Source organism: Equus asinus, chromosome 24 (assembly GCF_041296235.1).
Source record: "Equus asinus isolate D_3611 breed Donkey chromosome 24, EquAss-T2T_v2, whole genome shotgun sequence".
Lineage (NCBI taxonomy): Eukaryota > Metazoa > Chordata > Mammalia > Perissodactyla > Equidae > Equus > Equus asinus.
In genome coordinates, this window is record NC_091813.1 from 14792617 (window position 1) to 14813703 (window position 21087).

Below are 21087 nucleotides of genomic sequence, written 5' to 3' on the forward strand. Positions count from 1 at the left end.
CGTGGACAAGAAACTTAAGAGACGCACCTTGTAAAGAAGAAATCCTTATTAGAATTAATGGTCAGTGTTAAAAGAAATAGTTATCTTTGACCAATCAAAATTCATTCTTATCATTTAAGAATTTGCCAATCTGATATATTCCTCTATTCTTTCTCCTTCTTTCCCCCCCAAGAAATAACATTAAATAAAATCAAGTATCACAGCTATAAACTTCTCAACTTTCTACTCTCTGTTGATCTAGGCACTCATTTCTCCGTGCCTGATTCCCCTCTGTTTCAAAGGTAGCAGTATCCCTGATTTCAAGGATCATCTACCATCTAACTATAGATCCCACTTTTTCCCAGATTGTATAGGACTTGATCCATAATTAGCTCCACTCTTCCTCTACCTTTATCGTCTAATTGAAATGCCTCTTCTTTCAACATGTGGATGTGCTCACCATAGAGGTAAGTCTTGGCTCTCATTTTCCTTTTGGCTACCATCCTACCATTCTTATCTTCCCTTCACATCAGTGTATAGAAAGAATAGTTCACACTCACTTCCCCATCCTCACGTTCATACCTTCTCCTACAAAGACACTGAGATCTTACCATCTCCCATTTAAGTGATATTGTAATAAACAAATGGATGAATGTTTTGATCAAGTTTTCTAGTACAGTTGGTTCTTGTTATTTGTGATAGTCCTGTTCCATAAAGTCACTGCAGAATTAGCCAATACTGAATCATGGCTCCTAGGGGAAATACAGTCAGGGTCCTTGTGAGCCTGTGGTCATATTTTCATCACTTGATCTATATGTAACCTTGTTTTTGTGTGTTTTTGTTTAAAGACACCTTATTTAATGTATATTGTTGATTTATCAACAATCCTAATCTCAGAAGTGCCATATTATCTCTTTTGTCTCACTGTAGTCATTAGAAGCAAGTCACCAGGTCCACCCCACACATGAGGAGAGGGGATTACACTGGGGGTGGAGATCTTTGGAAATCCTTTTAGAAACCATATTCCCTCATCACCTTTTCCCTTTTGTCCTGCTATAAAATATCTATTGAGCAACTGTTTTGTTCTAGGTGCTATAGAATGCATTCTAGGCAAGTATAATCAAATCTTGTTGATTATCCAAATGACCCAAGGAAGCTCTGACAAATACAGACTTCTGCATCTCACTTCCAGATAGTCTGATGCCATAAATATAGATAACGTCTGGGAATGTGTACTTTAAAAGCATTTGGTAGTTCTGTTAACATAGGCTAGAACAAAGCCAGGAGCTGCTTCTCAGAGGTTATACTCCTGAACAAGTCTTGACCTACCAGTAGGATTAGCAAAGAACAGAGGAAGAGAAATAGATCTCAGGTAGGAATAATAATATGTAGAAAATTATAGATGCCTGAAAGAATGTGACAAGGAATTATAAATAGTTTGGTGTGAATGGGAAAAAGTGCCCCTGTCTGGAAGCACTCAGTGGCCTGGGTGTGAATGCAGTGAAAGTGGCCAGTTGTGTTACCCAAGGTTGAAACTTTGCTGTGAGGTTAGGGCAGCAGGTTATGAGGGTTGTGGATAATGCAAAAGAGCGATTGAAACAATGGATTTAGTGGACAAAGCAGTGAAGTGCAGCAGGCAGGGAGGTGAAGGCTGAGGAGAAAATATAGGGTGAAGACCTTGGCGAAGTTCCAGAGTACATGTTTGGAGGTTGGGGATGGGAGGGGTGGCACGTTCAGGAGTGCCACTGAAGGTTATAGAGGTGGAACTTTCACTCTATGGCTCCGGGAGGACAAAGGATTTAAACTGGCTTTAAGAAAGAGACTAGCTATAATCTGGACTGACGAAGAGGTGAAGGAAAGAAGTGGACAACAAGTCTACCATTCTACAATCAGTAAAGGCTGGCTATTTTAAACCAGATCCTGAGAGATTATAAAAATTTTTTTTAATAGGCACTAGCTAGTAGGTAGCCAGCCCTGGTGGGCTAGTAGTTAAGATTTGCACTCTCACCCCCATGGCCTGGGTTTATGTCCTGGTCAAGGAACCACACCACTCATCTGTTGATTGTTATACTGTGGCAGCTGCATGTTGCTATGATTCTCAAAGCTATGTGACTGGTATTTCAAATACCAGCAGGGTTACCCATGATGGACAGTTTTCAGCGGAGCTTCCAGAATAGACAGACTAGGAAGAAGGACCTGGCCACCCACTTCCAAAAAAATTGGCCATGAAAACCCTGTGAATAGCAGTGGAACATCATCTGATATAGTGCTGGAAGATGAGAGGACGATGCAAAAAGGGCAGGAAGGGTTCCACTGTGATGTATACAGGGCCACTAGGTGTCGGAATCTACTCAGGGTGCTGACAACAAAACCAGCAGGTAGAATCCTCATTTGTAGTGGGAGGAAGGTCTTTCAGGAAGTCACATACAATTTGAAGGCTCCTTTTTATCCTAGAAGGGTGAGTAGATTCAATGAATTCTATAATTTAAAAAATTGTTTTATAATATATACTGAATTGATAACTTCAAATTACGATTGAATAAACGATGAGAATAAAAACCCTTTGTTTTCTGTTGATAATCAAAAGGTTTTTTCTTTCTCCTGAGAGGAAAATATCAGGTTATCAGTGGGTGGAAGTCTGACATTTGGATATGACTCTACCCCCCATTACCACAGACCTCTAGGGAGAGGCTTGTAGAGACCTGGGCCACTCTTACCTCCCACAGGGGCTATCCCTGATACCAGAGAGGATTTCACATCCAGGTTTCACCCAGTGAGGCACGCATCATGAATGTTTCTGAAAACATTCTCCCTGGAGTATGTTGAAACCATCCCTAATGGATCCAAATCACAAATGCTTAGCTTCATTTGAAAGGAGCTTGAATTCCCCAGTTAGTCAGAATTAGACACCACGTTGTAAAATATATTATACAGTTTAGTGAACAATTGATGACAAATTCTACTCCAGATGGCTTAGGATGTAAATAGTGATATGATCATTTACAGTCTCTTTGGGGATTTTGTTCTCACACAAAGCTGCTGGTTGTCATGGTTTCATGTTATTTAACATCTTCTAAATCAATGATGCTGGGCTGTGGTGATTATATAATGTATAAACTTAAACCAGAGATGGAATGCTCAAATCATCACAAAAAGGTGGCTCCTGTTATTGTAGTCTCGCCTCACGGATCCAGTTGCTTATGTGTTTTGAGCAGTCCAGAGAACATTTTCTTCATTTTCCATTCCTGAGACTGTGATTTCTGGTGCAAATAGCAAAGCAGAACTGAATGAAATTTGTGATGCCTGAGGATCTTCAAAGGAGTTTTCCAGATGATCCACGAATTGATAACTGATAGACTCAGCTATGCAGGGAGGGCCTTTGTCTGTTGCCTCTGATGGTTTGGAACTTCCCTCTTATAAACAAATTCCTTTTGAATAATACAGGACGTCAAATAAAACCCAGGAAGCTGGCACTTTCTTGGCAGTTCAGCTCTGCTCTCAAGATTTATGGGGAGCTGCTGATTGTAATTAACTAAAAGCACTCAGAAGTTTAGCTTGAAATAAAAAATTCAGACAAGAAAGCATATTCTCAGAGTATTTACTTGTTACTGTGGTTGTGGGGAGATTTCAAACCAATAAATCTAACACATGGTCTTAGGGAACAAATGAGTCCTAGTGGTTTAAATAAGTATTTAAAACATTTGGTTTGATAAATCTGCCTTTGCTCTAAGGATAAATACTGGACCTTTTGAGTTATCTAAGAAGATGGAAAAAGCATTTCCTCTTAAAATGTATCTCTCATCACTGGCCTGGGTTGTAATAACAAGGGAGTGGGACAAGTAATCTTTTTTTTTTAATGAAAATTCTTTCCATTTTAAAAATTCTTTAAAGCCTTACATGCCCATTACAGAAAAATCCAGAAAATACAGTAAAAAACAGCCTAAAATATTCTTATATCCTGATCCACAAAAGACAACAATATATTCCATCCAGTTTGGTACCTGTCCTTTTTGATTTGTATGTCCTATGTTATCTTATCTTATGCATTGTGTCTTGACTGTCCCTCCCACAGCCTGCGTGCAGAGCCGAAGGGTCCTGCCCTTGCCCCACTGATCATGATGGCCTTTACAGTTTCCTCCTTATGTGTCCTTTTCATCTTCCTTCTTCTCCACTTCCTTTTGCTCTCCCTGTGTGAGCAAACATAGGGAGCGGGTGTGAGCATGGGTAAGTTGCTTAACCTCTTTGTGTCTCAGTTTTTAAAAATATTTATAAATAAGAGTTGCTGTGAGGAAAATAATGTACTGCACCTGGCACACTGTCTACAAAGTGAGGGCTCAGCAAATAGCCAGCATGTAGTTGGATGTCCCTTAGTTGGGAGTCTCATTCTAAGAGCTGAGACACTTGGAGCCATGAGCAAATACACTGTGGAGACGGTATCATGTCACCAATGGCAATAAGCATGAAACAATCAATTTGCAACATGACGTAATGGTTCATAAACCATCGAACAATTCTAGACAAATAAGTTTAATGTCTGTTTATCACGATTTTCCTGTGGTGAACTCTCCTCTTACCAAACCTCTTTATTGTTAATATCTCTTTATCTTTTCTCTGTGTTTAATATAAAAGGTATATTTTCTATTCTGGTTAGAATATCTTTTGTTTTAAGTTGTAGCGATTATTCTGAATGTGCCTAATAATGGTCATTGGATTATGGGTTCATCTCACACAGCTACTGGAAACTACACTGGACCAAGACAATGACAGCGGTTTTACTAGTAACCACCAGTCCTTGTGCTGCAGTGGCACCCTCCAGGGGCTCGCCGGTAGTGTAGAGGTCAGTGTGAGCCTTTTCTCAGAAGTGAGCGGTCTTGACAGGGCCCAGGACCTTGGGTACGTTTTGCTTTGACTCTCACTGTTAGGGTTAAGAACATTCAAATGGTGCGAGAACATAGGACTTCCATGGCTCTATAGATTATGGACACCAAGAGATCTGCCCAGTTCACTTCCCTTTAAGAAATGCAAGGAGCTTCAGAAGCCAAGCTGAGGACGTCAACACATTTAATTAGTTAAAGACAGTTGAGGATTCAAAAGAGAAGGCAGAGAGGAAAACCCCACAAGGATCCCCCCTCATACATCTGAATTTAGTCTTAAATTAAGCAAATTGAATAGGTTGTTCTGAAAATAGTCGTTGATGACATGACTAAGTTAGAACTGGCACGTGATCCCTCTCTCCTAGTCAACATAATGTGTTGCTTAATCCTGGAGGGGCCCTGCAGGCCGGCAGCACAACAGTTGCCTGATTGGCAAACATTGTGAATGATTGAGATAGTTTCAGTGAAAAATGTCAACCCCTCCCCTGGGAGTGTCTGTGATGCAGTTGTGTGGGCAGCAGCAGCACTGGGCTGGGCTGGCAGGGGTCTGGGAGAAGCCACACAGCTGTCAGCAGCTGAATTAAGCCAGTGATTTGAGAGCCAGGAAATGAAGGCTGGGGAGTCAGTAGTTTAATATGGCCAAGAACAAGATGGAGGTCAGGCAGCCAGGACATGAGGCAGGGTCAGGGGAGCAGCAGGTCTGGAAGGTGAAGCCTGGAAGGATCAGAGATTCAGGAGTTCAGATCACTTTCAGATTTGGCATAGCACAAAGAAGCAAAATACAAGTCAGAATCGAACCAGCAAATGTATAAGCCATTTATGGTCTTTTGTACTTCCTTGTCTGGCAGGGTTGAGCCAGTAGTATTTTACCAAGTAACCCCAGGGGACTAGAGTGATGTGGTCTGTTCCACATTCCTGTGCCCTCTACTCATCAGCTGTGTGCCCAAATCAAGTAATATCGTTAAACTTTAATTGCTTCACCTGTTAATGGAGATACCATTGTTCACATTCCACGGGTCTTCTGAAAGAGTGCTCATTTTGTGATCATTCACCTGTACACTTTACAATTTGTATACTTTTCTGATGATATGGTATCTGTCAATAAAATGTTTACTTAAAAATGTTCATAAATAAATAAATAAATAAAAATAAATAAAACGTTTACTTAAAAATGTTCATATGACTGGCAGATAGTAGAAGCTACTTGGTGGTTTAAAAAATGAAATATGATACAGAGAGCAGCGTTTGTAAATAGATTCCTAAAAAAAGTCACAGTCACATTTGAGCAATTCTTTAAACTTGGTTGTACTTAACCCAGCTTGTTTGGCATATGGTCATTTGCTTTTTTAAACATAGGCAAATGCTGCTTTCTTTTTGAAGGTGGTACAATTACAGTTGGGCCTACACAACTTCAAACAGTAAAAATTTCAGGCAGTTAAGTGGGTATTTGAGCTGCTACAATGTATCAAACACCAAAAGAGGCAAACATCTACCTCAGTTTAGATAACTGTTAAATTTAAATTTTTCTGCTTGAAATTATGTAATTACTATTTCTCAAGTTATGGGAAATTATGGGATGTTGATAGGTGTTAATGGCCAACTGACTTTGGGAGACAACCAAGCAGAATTTTTTTTCCTAACATTCTGGACTTCTCAGAGTTCTTCACTTCTAAAGTACTTTGTGATTCTTTGGAGGTAAATGAACTTTTACATACTTTTTTGAAATGAAACCATAGTCTCATGAAATAGATTGGGACATACTGATATAGATATTTTTTTGTCTCACAATTTGGGTTGAAAGAGAAGATACAGTTGGTTAATTGATATTGTTATTCCTCCAAAGTAAGAAGTTATCGTAATTTCCTTAATTCTTAGGCCACTGTTACTACTTTATTTGGAAATTGGGGATATGCTTCTATGATTTAGTCAAATACACTTTGAATTCTTCAAGGACAAGGAGCTGTGTCATGTATACATAATTTGTGCTCCCAGTTTCTGCACTTGGTGGGGATTAAACAATTAAATAGGCTGATTTTAAGTACTTGAAAGAAGTTTGGGATTTTTAATGAAATTATATGAAAGATAGCCATTTTGATGACATTTTAATTCTTCTGGTAGGCAAAAGACTGTGGAATTTGGGAAGGTAATTTATAAGTAGTGATTCAGAGTTCTTTTGCCCTACATTTTACAAGGTACTGGCAGTGTTTGGTAAGAATGCAAATTTTCATGCTCAAAGAAGTCTTTTCTTACCCCAACTTTCATTGACTGACAATGCTGAAAACATTCACAAGTGATGAACCTCGTAAGTAGTCTCCTTGCCCTCTGTGCAACCTTTTCCCTGTTGCCACCAGAATTCTTTCTGAAACACTAGTCTAAATTAGGGGTCAGAAAATGTCTTCTGTCAAGGGCCAGAGAGTGAATATTTTAGATTTTAGCAGTTGTATAATCTTGATGTCTATTGCAGCTACTCAACTTTCCAGCTGTAGAGCAAGGGCAGCCATAGATTATACATAAAGAATGGGTATGACTATGTTCCAATAACACTTTATTTAGAAGAACACACGGGCAGGTTTGGGTCTTGAAATTTTTAGTTCTGGAAATGGTCAAAACCACAGTATAATTAGAGGGGATACAATAAAAGATTGGGATAATTGAATAAAAATGTTAATAAACAGTTTGTAGAATAGAAAAAATTTCTTTTAGTTTCAGACTTCTTAACTTTTGAGTGTTCATTCCTTCATTTCACAAACATTCGTTGCTGGCCTACTATGTTCTAGGAACTGTTTGAAATTCTGGAATCTTTGATTGCTAAAGATGTTAATGAATAAATACCTATGACCAGTATTTCAAATATTAGCCCAAGGAACATTTGAAACATCTGCCACAGCCTGGACCTCTGACTCTGCTTTGGTTGTGTGTTTTTCTGTGGTGAGAATACGTTGGGGGATGGGCATTAAAGTGCTATCTTGTGTGGAAAAATGCTTAAAGATGATGTTGTTGTTATTTCAACGGAGTCTTCAGAGTTCCATTTGATTTGATGCTTTTTCAGTTGGCTTCTCAGCGTTCATGTCTCTGCCAGACTGAAATGGCCTGTCCCCCTCTGGAGCACTCTCCGCCCTTCCCCCTCTGGAGCACCGTCCGCCCGTCCCCCTCTGGAGCACCATCCGCCCGTCCCCCTCTGGAGCACCATCCGCCTGTCCCCCTCTAGAGTACTATCCAAATTTAATTAATTTAGTTCAAAAATGAAAGAAGACACAAGTAATCAAGGTACATACATTGGTGACCATTTGAAAATACATTTTTAAAAGTGACTTCACCAACTAGATGGTGTCTCCATGCAAACAGCTGGATCTTGAAGAAGTATTCTGTACAAAGTAAACTTGGGGTTGGCTCCTAGCAGGAGTAGATTGTCTTGCTTATTCTTTGCCCAAGGATGGCTCAGGACAATGCTTTTGAGCCCACCCCAGAATGGAGGTCCCTGCACAGGGTCAATGATGGTGACTAGGGTTTCAGTACTGGGTGTGGTCTGCTTTTGTCCTGAGATCCAACTCTCTTGGGAACCTCCTGCTGATGGCCAGCCAGTGAACAGCCTGTTTCCCAAGAGTAATCTGGGCTCGGACTTGCAGACCAGCTCTCACTGCTCTGGGCCTGGGCAAATGCCCTGTTGCCTTGACTATTTTTCTTCTTGGTGTGTTCTGTATCATCCTTCTTTGCTTTGGATTGGGAGGACCTCCTATTTGGTTGAAGGCGTGGGAGGGAAAGGGGAAAAAGAGGCTATTTTTTGGGTTTTGATTCTGAGTTACATAGGCTTACCTAACTTAGGCATAAGGAGTCTCCAGGTGGTCCACCATGGCTTAACAGACAGGGCCACAGACCCAGGGCAATGAAGTGTTGACTTGATGGCCATTGGCCTCTGTGGATATGTACGCCTCAGGGACCCTGCAGAGAACAGAGGCAGTTTAAGGACAGAAGTTCGAATTAGGATCCCATGCCTGAGCCACATTTTTCTTTCTTTTTATAAGCATAAATCTGTATGCCTTGTTGATATAACTTGTATATGCTTTGAAGGAACATACACCTTCAAAATATAGTTGAGTAAAGAATTGAATTTTGCTTATTTTCATATTATGAAATGATGTACACTTGGAAAAAATAAAACAATAAAAAAGTATATCCAGTTAAAAATGATTTTTGACCCTTAACCCATGGTACCCCCTCACCAGAGGCAACGCCTTCTAACAGTTTCTAATGTATGCCTCCAGAAAACTTTCCTGTGTGTGCATCAGTGCATAATTTAAAAGCATGTTAAAAAAGTTAAATAGCATTATTTAAAAAACACATATACACAAATGGGATTAAACCATTTTATAATTTGCTTTTCTAAATTTAACAATGTCTTCAAGATCATTTCATAGCAGCACATGGAGACCTATCTCATCCTTTTAATGACTGCATCATTTTTCGCTCAAGGGGTATAAAATAATTTATTCAATGAGAAATTGGTTGCTTTAAAGATAATAAATGTCCTGTTGAAAGGATTGTGTTGGGTTGAAGATATTTCTCCCGAGGTGAAGATGTAAACTTACCTCTTCCTTTTTTTTGCCCTGGAAAATAAAAATTCAACTCTACATATGTTTTTGGAAGTGTGAGTTTTGGAGATGCTAATGTTAATTTAATATCAGTTGGAATAACAACAACAAAAAGAATAACAACAAAAATTGTGGCTGGATAACACCCCATGATATTAATCTGTGTCTCCAATATTTCCTTCTTCCACAGTACTCTGACAACTCCTCCTTCTCCAGTCCCTATCTCTAGACAGCAGTCACCTGCATCTGAAGCAGCCCCAAAGACTAGGAAATTCATGGAGAAAGGCTAGTGGCTGAAATGTCAGGCTGGGAGATTCAGAGGTTCTTTAAGTTCTCAGAAACTTGGGCTGGAGAAGAGGGAAAAGCCAAGGAAACTACTCACAGGAGAGGAAGTAATGTGGAAAAAACCTGGGAGGGGTAGGAGTGGAGAAGAACCACCTGGGAGCTGAGGAAGGGGGACTCTGCCCTGGGGAGCATCCCGTTCCCAGAGACTCTCCCTGGTGTCTAGAACTCCCTCTCCCCACTCCTTCCCTAGCTCATCACCTGTGGTCAGTCTTGGAAAGGAAAGCTGTTGGTGGTGGTGGGGAGCTGGGACACCCTGAGCAATGGGGGTTGTTGGTGTTATGAAAGGAGGCCTGATCAGTTAAGGGGGAGACAAAATTTATCTTTTTACTTAACTTATTTGTGATTGAGTTTTCTGCCATTTGCAGCCAAAAGAATCCTAATTAATAAACAAAGGAGGTTAATTCTCCTTCATCCATTGGACAGGGAGCAGAAAAAATCAGTGATGCATGCAAGAGACTTCCTTTGGGGAAGACTCTAAAAGTTTCAAAATATGTAGTAGTAGCATTTTAAAAAATTAGTACAAAAATATTTTTAAGAATACCAAATAAATAGTTAACCCTCAAATTTCTTATGAATAGATAAGAATAAATAAGTGTCTCATTTGTGAAATTTATGTTCTGTGACTTATTTAAAGAAATATGTAGGGAAATGATTTTTCATGAATTTAAAATTTTAGGAATGTATTCTTCTAATTTTATATATACCGCCTTCTTCAGTCAATCTTCCATTTGCTCAGTTTTCATATAAATTTATAGTGATAGATAAAAATGATAAATGATCTTGTTAAGAAAAATGGACTTTACGGTTAATTTTTTTTCAAAAACACTCTTATTTATAGTTTTACTTGTATTCATGTTATTCAAAAATAGTGATTGCAATTTTGTCAGCTATTGATTTTAATGACTTTTTTGCCCCAATTAGAATCATAATTTGAAACTGATAAATTTCTAAAAGCATTATTTCTTTCCTTGAAAAATTTAGCTCATGCCAGAACATCATGCCTGGAGAAGAGTGATGAACGGAATAGAATCATCAAGATGGATTTAGAAGTTTAAGATCCTAGTCTCCAAGTAGACTATCAGGCAAGTACTTTAAAAGTAATTTTAGCATTTTTTGCCTAATTACAAATAGGCACGTCCAGAGGTTGGTCCTCATTCTGTGTCTCACCCTTCTGTTGGAAGCGTTGGACAGAGCTGTTCACTCTTTCCTTGAAACACTTTCTTAATTGGGCTCCTGGGGAGCCTTTTCTCTCCAGTTTTTTTCTCTCACCAACTGCTCTTTCTCAGCCTCATTTGCTGGATCTTCCTCATCTTTGCCACCCTTAACCATCAGAGGGACTCCGAGGGTTGAGTCCTGGGATCATTTCTTTTCTTTACTTACTTTACTCCCTGGGTAAGTTCATCTAGTCTCTGGCTTTAAAGTCAACTGTTTGCTGACCACTCATCTTGACCTTTCCCCTGAACACCACACGGATAACCTTCTCTTCTCTGCCCAAACTTGCTACTTCCACAGTTGCCCCATCCCCTCCATGTATGACAACTCTAATCTTCCAGTTGCTCAGGCACAAACCCTTCAAGTCACCCCTTGATTCCTTTCTTTCATATCTCACATCCAATTTATGAGAAAATCCTCATGGCACACTCTTTGATACATATTCAGAATCCAATCTCTTCTCACCACCTCCTCTGCTATGGCCCCAGTGAAAGCCACCACACCCTTATGTGGATTATTGCAGTGCTTCCAAGCTAGAATCTTGCTTCTGCCCTTGATCCAATGCAGTCTCTTTCCCACATGTCAGCTAAAGTGATCCTTCCAAAAAGGAAAAGAATTCAGATAGTCATTCTGCTTAAAACCTGCTGTGGTTTTCCAGTTCTTGCTGGGTAAAACTCAGAGTCCTTACCAAGGCCTAATTGGCTTTGTGTTATTGTCTCTCTGCTACTTTCCAGTGTTATCTCTTATTACCCTCACATCTCTCTGCTACAGCCCTATGGGCCTCACAGATGTCCTCAAACACCCAGGCATGCTTCCATTTCAGAATATTTGCAACTCCCATTTTGTCTGCCAGAAATGCAGTTCCCCCAGATATCCACATGGTTTTCCCTCTCACATTTCTCAGATCTCTGCTAAAATGCTATTTTATTAGCAAGTCCCTCCCTTACCATCCTGTCTTGAATCCCACATTGTCTCTCCTGCTTCCCACTGCTGTCTCTCCTCTTACTCTGGTTCATTTTTCTTTAAGCACTTGACACCATCCAGCCTGTTTGTTTATGATCTGCCTCCCTTCATTAGAATGTGAGCCTCAAGTTCACTGGGTTTTGGTCTCTGTTTTACCCCAGGGCCTTGAGTAGTGCTTGGCACAGGTGGTAGGCTCAGTAAGTCAGTGTTGGATAAAAGAAAGAAGTTCATAAAGACACACATCTGGCTACAAATGGTTTGAAGAAGAATGTAGACGTTAAGCGTAGATTTTCTTCAGGGGCTGGTGACAGGGGCCTATATGGCACAGGACAAAGGAAGACATCTTGAAATTTCTTTCATCCCAAGGGCATTTGTCAAGGCTACTCCCATTTCTTTTTCTAGTTTTTTTCCTTTTTCCAGCCTCCATTTCTCTATATGAGTTTTCACATCCTTCTTACTTTCTCTGCTTCTCTTTCACCTATTCCTTATGAAAAGAATTCTAGCTCTAGTCTACTGGTTCTCTAAGTTTGCACTCTGGACCAGCAGCATCAATAATATTGGGAACTGGCAAATTATGAGGCCCCAACCCAGACCTACTGAATAAGAAACTGTAGGGTAGGACCTAGCAACCTATGTTTGAACAAGCCCTTCAGATAACCTCACTCTCCTTTCCATCGGTTATACCCACCTGGCCCCTAAAGGTCCAGTGGTTCACTGAGAAAGCTCAAAACACTTTCTCCTTGGAAGGTGTGTGTGCATGCGTGTGTTGTAAACGATTGCAAATTTTTAACATTACATATTTTTGCATGCCACAGATCAATTACCTGCCGCATTCCCAAATTGTCTATGGAAAAGGGTGATATTTCCTGTTTCTGAAGTCCCTTGTGATCCTCAGGTGCGGTGTAAGTCACTCACGTGGGAGCTTGTGGTGATATTCTGGTGCTGACCGTGGGTCCAGGGCATCGCTTCAGGTGCCGCTGCCCTCCTGGCACTGCTGGGAAGGATGTGGCGCTCTTGCTACATTCTGCTTCCCTCAGGCTTTAGGTCAATTTGCTATTAACAGTTTTTTTTGCAGTCTTGGACTCTTTTGAGAGTCTGAAAATTGTGTTTTCTCATAAAATTGTGCATATGTGCCTTCATGGACCAATGTTAGAACATCTGGATTAGTTGGTCAACTGTCAAGAATGCATGTTCTAACCATTCTGGTTAATAAAAGTTTACAATTCAAAACAATTATTTTATAAAAATGCTGCTCAGAAAAGATGAGAGGATTTTGTTTTTTCTGTGATAATAAAGTCAATAAGTTAGATTAAGCAACAGCAAAGCACTCATTTGATATTTAAGCTGAAAGGGAAAATTCTTCCATTTTCTGAAATGACGGAGAGGGCTTTTGATGGTGTCCCAATTGCAGACGCTGAAACAATTAGAAAATTCTTACTGTTGACATTTTGGTTAATATTCTTTGATTTTTTTCCAATACATATAAATATATCAGGAAAATTATCTACTATAAGCTTTTATTTTAAAAAAATATTGGCTTGTCCTATGAATATTAACTAATTCATCTCCTATTATTGAGTATTTGGGCTTTTTCCAATTTTCAGCTATGATGAACAAAATTGTACATGTACTCTTGTGTATTTACGTGACTAATGAAATAAAGAAGTGAAATTGCTGGGTCAAAGATTAGATGTGCATTTAAACTTTTGATAAATTGCCACAGTTACTTTCAGAAAGCCTAAGCCAGCGGCTAGTCCCAGCCACACTGGGGGAATCTCTTTTCTCCTTATGCTTTTGCCAGCAATAGACATGAAAAATCTTTAAATCTGCCAATTTGAAAAGTAAAATATGATGGGTTATTATTAAAGTTTACATTTATTTGATTAATGATAATGTTGAACATCTTGTTATTTATCAGCCATTGACACTTTTTTATGCATCTGTTTCTGCTTTCTGTCCTTTTTTTATTGGGATATTTGTCTTAATTATATTGATCAAATATATATGTATGTGATATAACATGCGATTAAACTATAAAGGTAAAGCATATTAACAATATATTGTAAGGCATATTAAGTATACAACAAAGCATATTAACTGTTTATCACATATGTTGCAAAACTTTTTACCAAATCTGTCATTTCCCTTTATCTTTGTTTAAAAGTGTTTTAAAATATTTTCTTGCCATAAAAATTTTTATGTTTTTAAATACGCCAGTCTTTCATTGTGAACTCTGCCTTTGCTGTCACGTTTAAGAGTTTTTTCTTCCATCTTATTTAATTCTCTTTTTTATTTCCAGTACTGTTTTCCACTTTTCTCTAAGTTTTCATTCTGCACACTCCTTTTTAAGACCAACTTTATTCCTGAGCTCTTGCCCCTCCATGAAGATAATAAGGTGAAAATGATGCTTTCCAAAATATGGTTGAATCCTTTTAGTCCTGTGTGGGTTAGCAGAGCCTATGTTAATGTGCAGCTGAAACTTTGGTGATTTTATGTCCTTTATTGGGTCAAATTAAAAAGAAAAAGCAACAACCAAAAGCACAAGTCTCTTTTGCCCCCATTTGGTGTTTCCATTGTTACAAGGTGAGGGCAAAAACTTTAAGACTTAAAATGGTCATCCATTTCCCGAGGACTGGAGGGCAGCAGGGGCGCTGTGAGGATGTGCTAACTTACTTCCTTTCCACAGACGTTTCTTTGCACCTTTCTCAAGCACTGGCGTCTTTTGTCAGTTTTTCAGGGAACACAGAGCCTGCATCCTCTCTACTGGATTTCTTTCCTGAGGCCTCCACCACTAGTTTGAATCACGTAGACACTGATCACAGTGGCAGAGACTTGAAGAATATCAATTTCAAACTATGAATGTAATTCTTATGTGTTTATTCTGTAGAAATATTGGCATTATAAGTCAGGTTCAAGTACATTACTGATTACATAGTTTTTGGCTTATTGGAGAAAAGTTTTGAATACTTATTATTTGTAGTAGATAATTTAGAAAATTTCAATTAACATCCATGTATTGTTAAGGAACACAAAAAAATTTGCACTCTACGCTCATCTGTTTTCTAATATGGGCACTGTTTCATCAGAAGAACTCAGAAGAATGAATTATTAATAAAAATCAAGGAAAGAAGTCGGAATATGTATCTCCTATTGGTTGAGATAGAGATGATTCAGAGGGGCAACTTCTAATGTCATGGACAAAATAAATTTTCTTGAAGGTCAGCTTCATTTTTCTGTCATCAAATGAGGTTTGTAACACCAAATGATTTACTGTTTTAGAAAATTTAATGTCTAATCAATATCTAATTAATTTCATCATTTAAATAAAGATGCATTTCTACTGTTGAAATTTCATCCATTATACAATTAGAGAGTTCTGTGTTAGAAATCATCAATCTACAGCTCTTAGGCATTTTCTTCTTTTCTCATTTATTTAACTTCCTTTGTCTTTGCTTTTTTACTTTACTTCTCTGGAGTCATCTTTCTTCAGCCCACTGTCTTCAGTCTACAAACCATTCCAGGTATGATCTCATATGTAAACTTTCTTCTGCCCTTTAGTGAAACGTACTTATTTCCTTCTCTTTCTTTTCTTTATCCCTCTTATATGGCATTATTGAACTTGGAAATCCTCCATAAAACAAATATTATTGCTAACCACTGATATTGGTTAAATAGACAATCAGATAACACTCCGTTATTTAAAGGACTTTAAAAGGGACATGTTTTAAACTGAGAGATGAAAAATATACCTTTGCCATGCATTTTTGTATTGGTAATTTTTATTTAAGGATGCAATAAAACTGTTCTCAATTGTAATGTTCAATAAGATATTGTCGACCATTAACGCCTGCCCATTATCTAACTTGTTACCTAACAAGAGTGTGAGGAGCTGGTTCATTTTGAAGAGAGAGAAGTTCAGACAGGATAGCATGCAGCAGCAGAGCAAACGTGGGGAAGGCAAAGCTGGGAGCAGGATACAGAGCGAGATAAGGAGTCTAGGAGTCTGGGGAAGTGAGGTCAATTTTTTATGTGGGGGATTCCTCAAAATGAAATTAATCAGAATAAAACAAAGTAATAGAAGATGTTCTGTCTTCCAAATTTTGCTCAGGGCAGACTCAGCCTGACTCATACTCATCTTCTTGGGTTCCAAAGCATGACCAGTGACCACCCACTTAAGACACAAAGAAGCCTGGGCTCATGTTTGGAAGTCTGGTAGCATGGAAATTTTAAATGACAAACAGTTAAATAGAGCTTACTGTAAAATAAAAATGATGCATCTTAACTTAGCCTTGAAATAGTTAAGTGAATGGACTCTAATAAACTCTCTAACTAGGCTTGATAAGGTCTTGGAAAATTGATTTCAGTCCAACAGAAGGGAGTACTATAAGGTTGAGTCATTCAAGACTGGTTTATTGGTCTTCATAATTAAAGAACTTTGTAAAAGATGAATTTTTTTGTGTGACAAAATTGAAAGATTTACAAGACAATGATATTAGTATTTGCATACATATGGAAAAATGGTATAAGAGGAAACAGAGATAAAAAACTTAACATACAATATATAATTTTATTCTTTTTAGATAAATATGGAGATGCAGAGTTTCTGATGTGCACCATCTTGGCATCGTGTCTAACATGTACAACATAGATACTTTTAGGTGTGAAAAAGACCCAACAAAATATGGACTGTAATTCATGATGTTTTTCTACAATGAAAGAAGATAAAAATTCTTTGAAGTATGTGGTAGTAAAACTTCCCTTATTTGCTTAAAACATTTTTGTCTCGTTTATTTCTCCTTTCCCTTTGCGTCGAATCAGTTAACAGTTTCTGGCAATTCTTTTACATGGTCTCTCATACACATTCTGTTTCTTCCATCTCCACTGCTGTTGTCTGTTTAGACCAGTTGCTCCTGAAGTTGCATCTCTTTTGGGGATCACTGCAACTTCATCTCCCTGCATCCAGTCTCCTCAGGTTTCACATCTTAGTTAAAACGTGATATTTTCATTCACTTTGTTTAGCCATTCTGGTAGGTGTGAAATGGTATCCCACTGTGGTTTTACCTTGCGTTTCTTTAATGATTCGTGAGCTTAAACATCCTTTTTGTGTTTACTGGACACTTGGATATCTTCTTTGTGAAATGCGTTTGAAATCTCTTCCCCATTTTTCTATTGGATTGTCTGTCTTATTCCTACTAATTGATAAGAACTTTTTTTTATATTACAGATGCAAGCTCTTTGTTGATTCTATATGTGATGAGGGTTTTCTATGAGTCTGTGGTTCGCTTTTGCAATCTCTTTATGGTATCTTTGATAAACAAAATTTACTAATTTTAATATTGCTCAATTAATCTTTTCCTTCATGATTGCTACACTTTATGCCCTGTTTAGGAAAGAATTACTGACTTAAAGTTCATAAAAATAATCTCCTAGAAACTTTATTGTTATTTTTCACATTTAGATGTATAATTCTTCTGGAATTGATTATTGTGTGTGGTGTGAGGTAGGCGTTAAGTTTCACTTTTTTCCGTACGGGTATAACATTGCCACTCTACCATAAAAAAGGCTTTAGTGTACTGCTCTACACTGCTAGCCTAGTCATCAATCATGTTTCCATACATATGTGGGTCTTTTCGTGACTCTCTATTCAGTTCCATTGGTCCACTTGTCAAAACTTTGCTAAAACCAGGCTGTTCTTGTTGATTTTTTTTGCAGAGAAGAAAAGTACTTTTCTGGATTCATCTCAAGAAAACATAAGGGTAGTAAAATATTGTAACATTTTATACATATGTCATTTATTGAGGTCTAATTTATATACAGTAACATTCACTCTTCTTAGGTGTATAGTTCTATGACTTTTGACAAATGCATACAGCCATATATCCACCACCATAATCAAGACACAAAACATTTCCAACATCCCAAAAGTTCCCTCAGGTCCTTTCCCCTTCTCTCAGCCCTTGGCAGGCACTCATCTGTTTTCTGTCCATATGGTTTTCATTCTCTAAACAGTGTTTTTTGCAGAGCAGATATTTTTAATTTGGAAATAGTCTAATTTATCAACTTTTCCTTATGGATCATACTTTTGTTGTTGGATCTAAGGAATCTTTGCCTGATATCACAAAATTTTTCTCCTATGGTTTTATAATTTTAAGTTTTATGTTTAAGTCTATGATCTGTTTTGAGTTAATTTTTGTATAAGATGTGAAATGTGAGGCAAAGGTTTTTTTCTTTTTGCATGTGGGTATTCAAGTTTTCGAGTACCATTTGTTGAAAAGACTATTCCTTCTCCATTGAATTGCTTTTGCACCTATGTGAAAAATCGATTGACTATGTATATATATAGGTCTTTTTTATATCTATTTGCCTTTCTGTATACATTTTAAAATCAGTTTGTCAATTTGTATAAAAATTCCTGCTGGCATTTTATTGGAATTGCATTGAATCTATAGATCAGTGTAGGAAGAATTGATGTCTTCACAATATGAGTCATCCAAACCACGGACCCAGTGTATGACTCCATTCATTTATGTCTTCTTTAATTTATCAGCATATAGATCCTGCCCTTATTTTGTTAGGTTTATACCTAAATATTTCATGCTTTTTGGTGCTATTATAAATGATACTTTTTTAAAAAGTTTAATTTCCAATTGTGCTTTCCTAGTGTGTAGAAATACAGTTGAACTTTTTTATACTGGCTTCTTATCCTGTAAACTTCCTAAACTCACTTATTACTTGTAGTGGTTTTTACAGATTCTTTTGGATTTTCTCTATAGATAATTGCTATGGTTTGAATGGCTGTATCCCCCCAAAATTCATATGTTGAAATCCCAACCCCCAAAGGTGATGGTATTAGGAGGAGGAGCTTTTGGGAGAGGCTTAAGTCCTGAGGGTGGAATCCTCATGAAAGGGGTTACTACTCTTATAAAAGAGGCTCCAGAGAGGTCTCTAACTCTTTCAACACTGTAAAGATACACTGAGAAGACTTGAACCCAGAAGAGCGCCCTCATCTGGGCATACTGGCACCCTGACCTTGGAATTCCAGCCTCCGGAACTGTGGATGGGCTTAGACTGCTGAGGCTTGTTACTCAGTGTTTCCTGAACTGGTGGGGAGCAGGAGAGGAGGGGCCTCTATGGTTCTGGCCCAGCCTAAGGCTTAGGTAAGCCACTCGTGCCTGTCCTCTGGGGTGGAGTTTTCCCAGCATTCCTCCTTCCCATGACAAGCAGTCAACTTCCTGCCTGCACCTGTGGCCTGTGATGTAGGAGACTCTCTTGCCCCAGTCCAGTGGAGGAGGCCTCTAGCAGTGCTGGCACAGGGTCCTGGGCTGAGGACTACTTCCTGCCTCTCCTCCAGGGATAGAGGTATTTTCTTCTCTCCTTTCAGGAAACAATGGGTCTGTGTTGCTGGAGGTCACAGTGTTAACTGCCTCTCCCCAGAAGCCTGAGCCTTTTGGGAGAAAGGTCCAAGCAGAGGAGCAGGGCTTCACGCCTTCCAACAAGGGTGGCGGACTCTCCCCTCCCTCCTCTCCTGCAGAGGAAGTCTTTCTCTAGTCTCCTGCCTTCCCGCCAATATTTCCTGTGAGTAGCAACTGAACATCTGTCAGAAACATCCTGTAAGTGTGTGGGAACTCCCTTGTGTTTGTGGCTCCTTCTACTATCATGATACTTCACGCAATGCCGGCTATTTTTTTTGCTCATTTTAGGTTTACATTTTTTTCCAGTTTTATTGAGATATAATTGACACATAACATTATGAAAGTTTAGGGTATACAATGTGTTGATTTATGCACTTAGGTATTGTAATATTACCACTGTAGTGTTAGCTAACACCTCCCACATGTCACATCATTACCATTTTTTGTGTGTGTTTGGCAAGAACATTTAAGATCTACTCTCTTAGCAACTTTCAAGTATATAGCATGGTATTGTTAACGGCAATCCAGTGCTGTGCATTAGATCTCAGAACTTACTCTTCCTCTAATTGCAAGTTGGCTGATCTCTTTTTGCCCACTTTAATGGAAGCCTCAACTTCCTCCCGTGTTTTACCACAGGTGAGACCATCCTTGTTCCAACATGTCCTTGGCAGGGGTTCCCCTCCTGGGAGTTTAGGTTGCTTGGTTGTCCTACAATGTCACCTCTCTGATGGATTTGAGAAAATTGATTTTGTACTTTATATGCTTTCTCTAATTCAGGTGATGAGTGACTCTCTTTTCAGGTTTCTACACTGTAGGTAGAAGTGGAACAAGATATTATGTTTCAAAGCTTAATCAGAATAAACTGTTACTCTTTCTGAGGTGATGTGCTAAATTCTTATTTGTCAGAGATCTAAGTTAACACCTTGAACATAAACGTTAATAGCACCACAATGTTTTCTAGAGTACTATATGATGATAATCAATGTTCATAATACTTACATTGAAGCATTTTTAGGACTCCAAATTGTCATTAGAATCATTAGAAAATATTAAATAAGTATAATTTTAGGGTTATTTTAATTTGAGGAACATTCCAATAGGAATACTGGTATGACGTCTATGAGTATACTCTATTAATTTTGTAACTAACTGAGTTTGAATATATAAGATTTTACTTTGTTTTCAGGTAGTTTGAGGCAATAAATATTTTAAATATTCAGGCAACTGGAGAGGCTGCATGTAAGATTTTGTTCAATATCTGCCACATATGCCGTCAATACACTTGCACTGCATATTACAAGTTAGTTATGCTGTAGGCTACCTAATCGATAGGAGAATTCTAGAGTAAAAGTGAACAAAAATTTTTACTTCTTTAATTTTTTTCTATCTTTTAAGTAAAACTCTCTTCTAAAGGATGTCAAGTTTAGCAGGCTAGACAAGAAACTGAGATATATATAATATTACACAATCACTCAATTTAATTTTATTTTACTCTTATTGGGATTTATACTATTACCTTTGCAGAAATTAAAAGAAATCTGGATTATATCCTGTGAAGTAGAGACAATGTCTAATTTTACAATCTGTACCGTATCTAGAAAGTTGCAGAATGGAACAATGTGCTGTTGGAACTCATCAAATGTAAATAACTATACTTCAGTTGGCAAATGGTCATAGTTCAACATACACGTTGGATTAAGAGTAGTACAGAAC

At 38.3% G+C, this 21087-nt stretch overlaps 1 long non-coding RNA gene across 1 annotated transcript in view; it reads left to right on the forward strand.

Moving 5' to 3' along the window:
- Positions 1–16737, forward strand: part of LOC139041818 (uncharacterized) — a 116071-nt gene extending 99334 nt beyond the window's left edge. The window contains exons 2-3 of the long non-coding RNA XR_011497789.1: positions 10769–10869; positions 16543–16737. This is a non-coding gene — a long non-coding RNA (uncharacterized lncRNA). The remainder of the gene's footprint in view (positions 1–10768; positions 10870–16542) is intronic.
- Positions 16738–21087: the final 4350 nt, after the last annotated feature.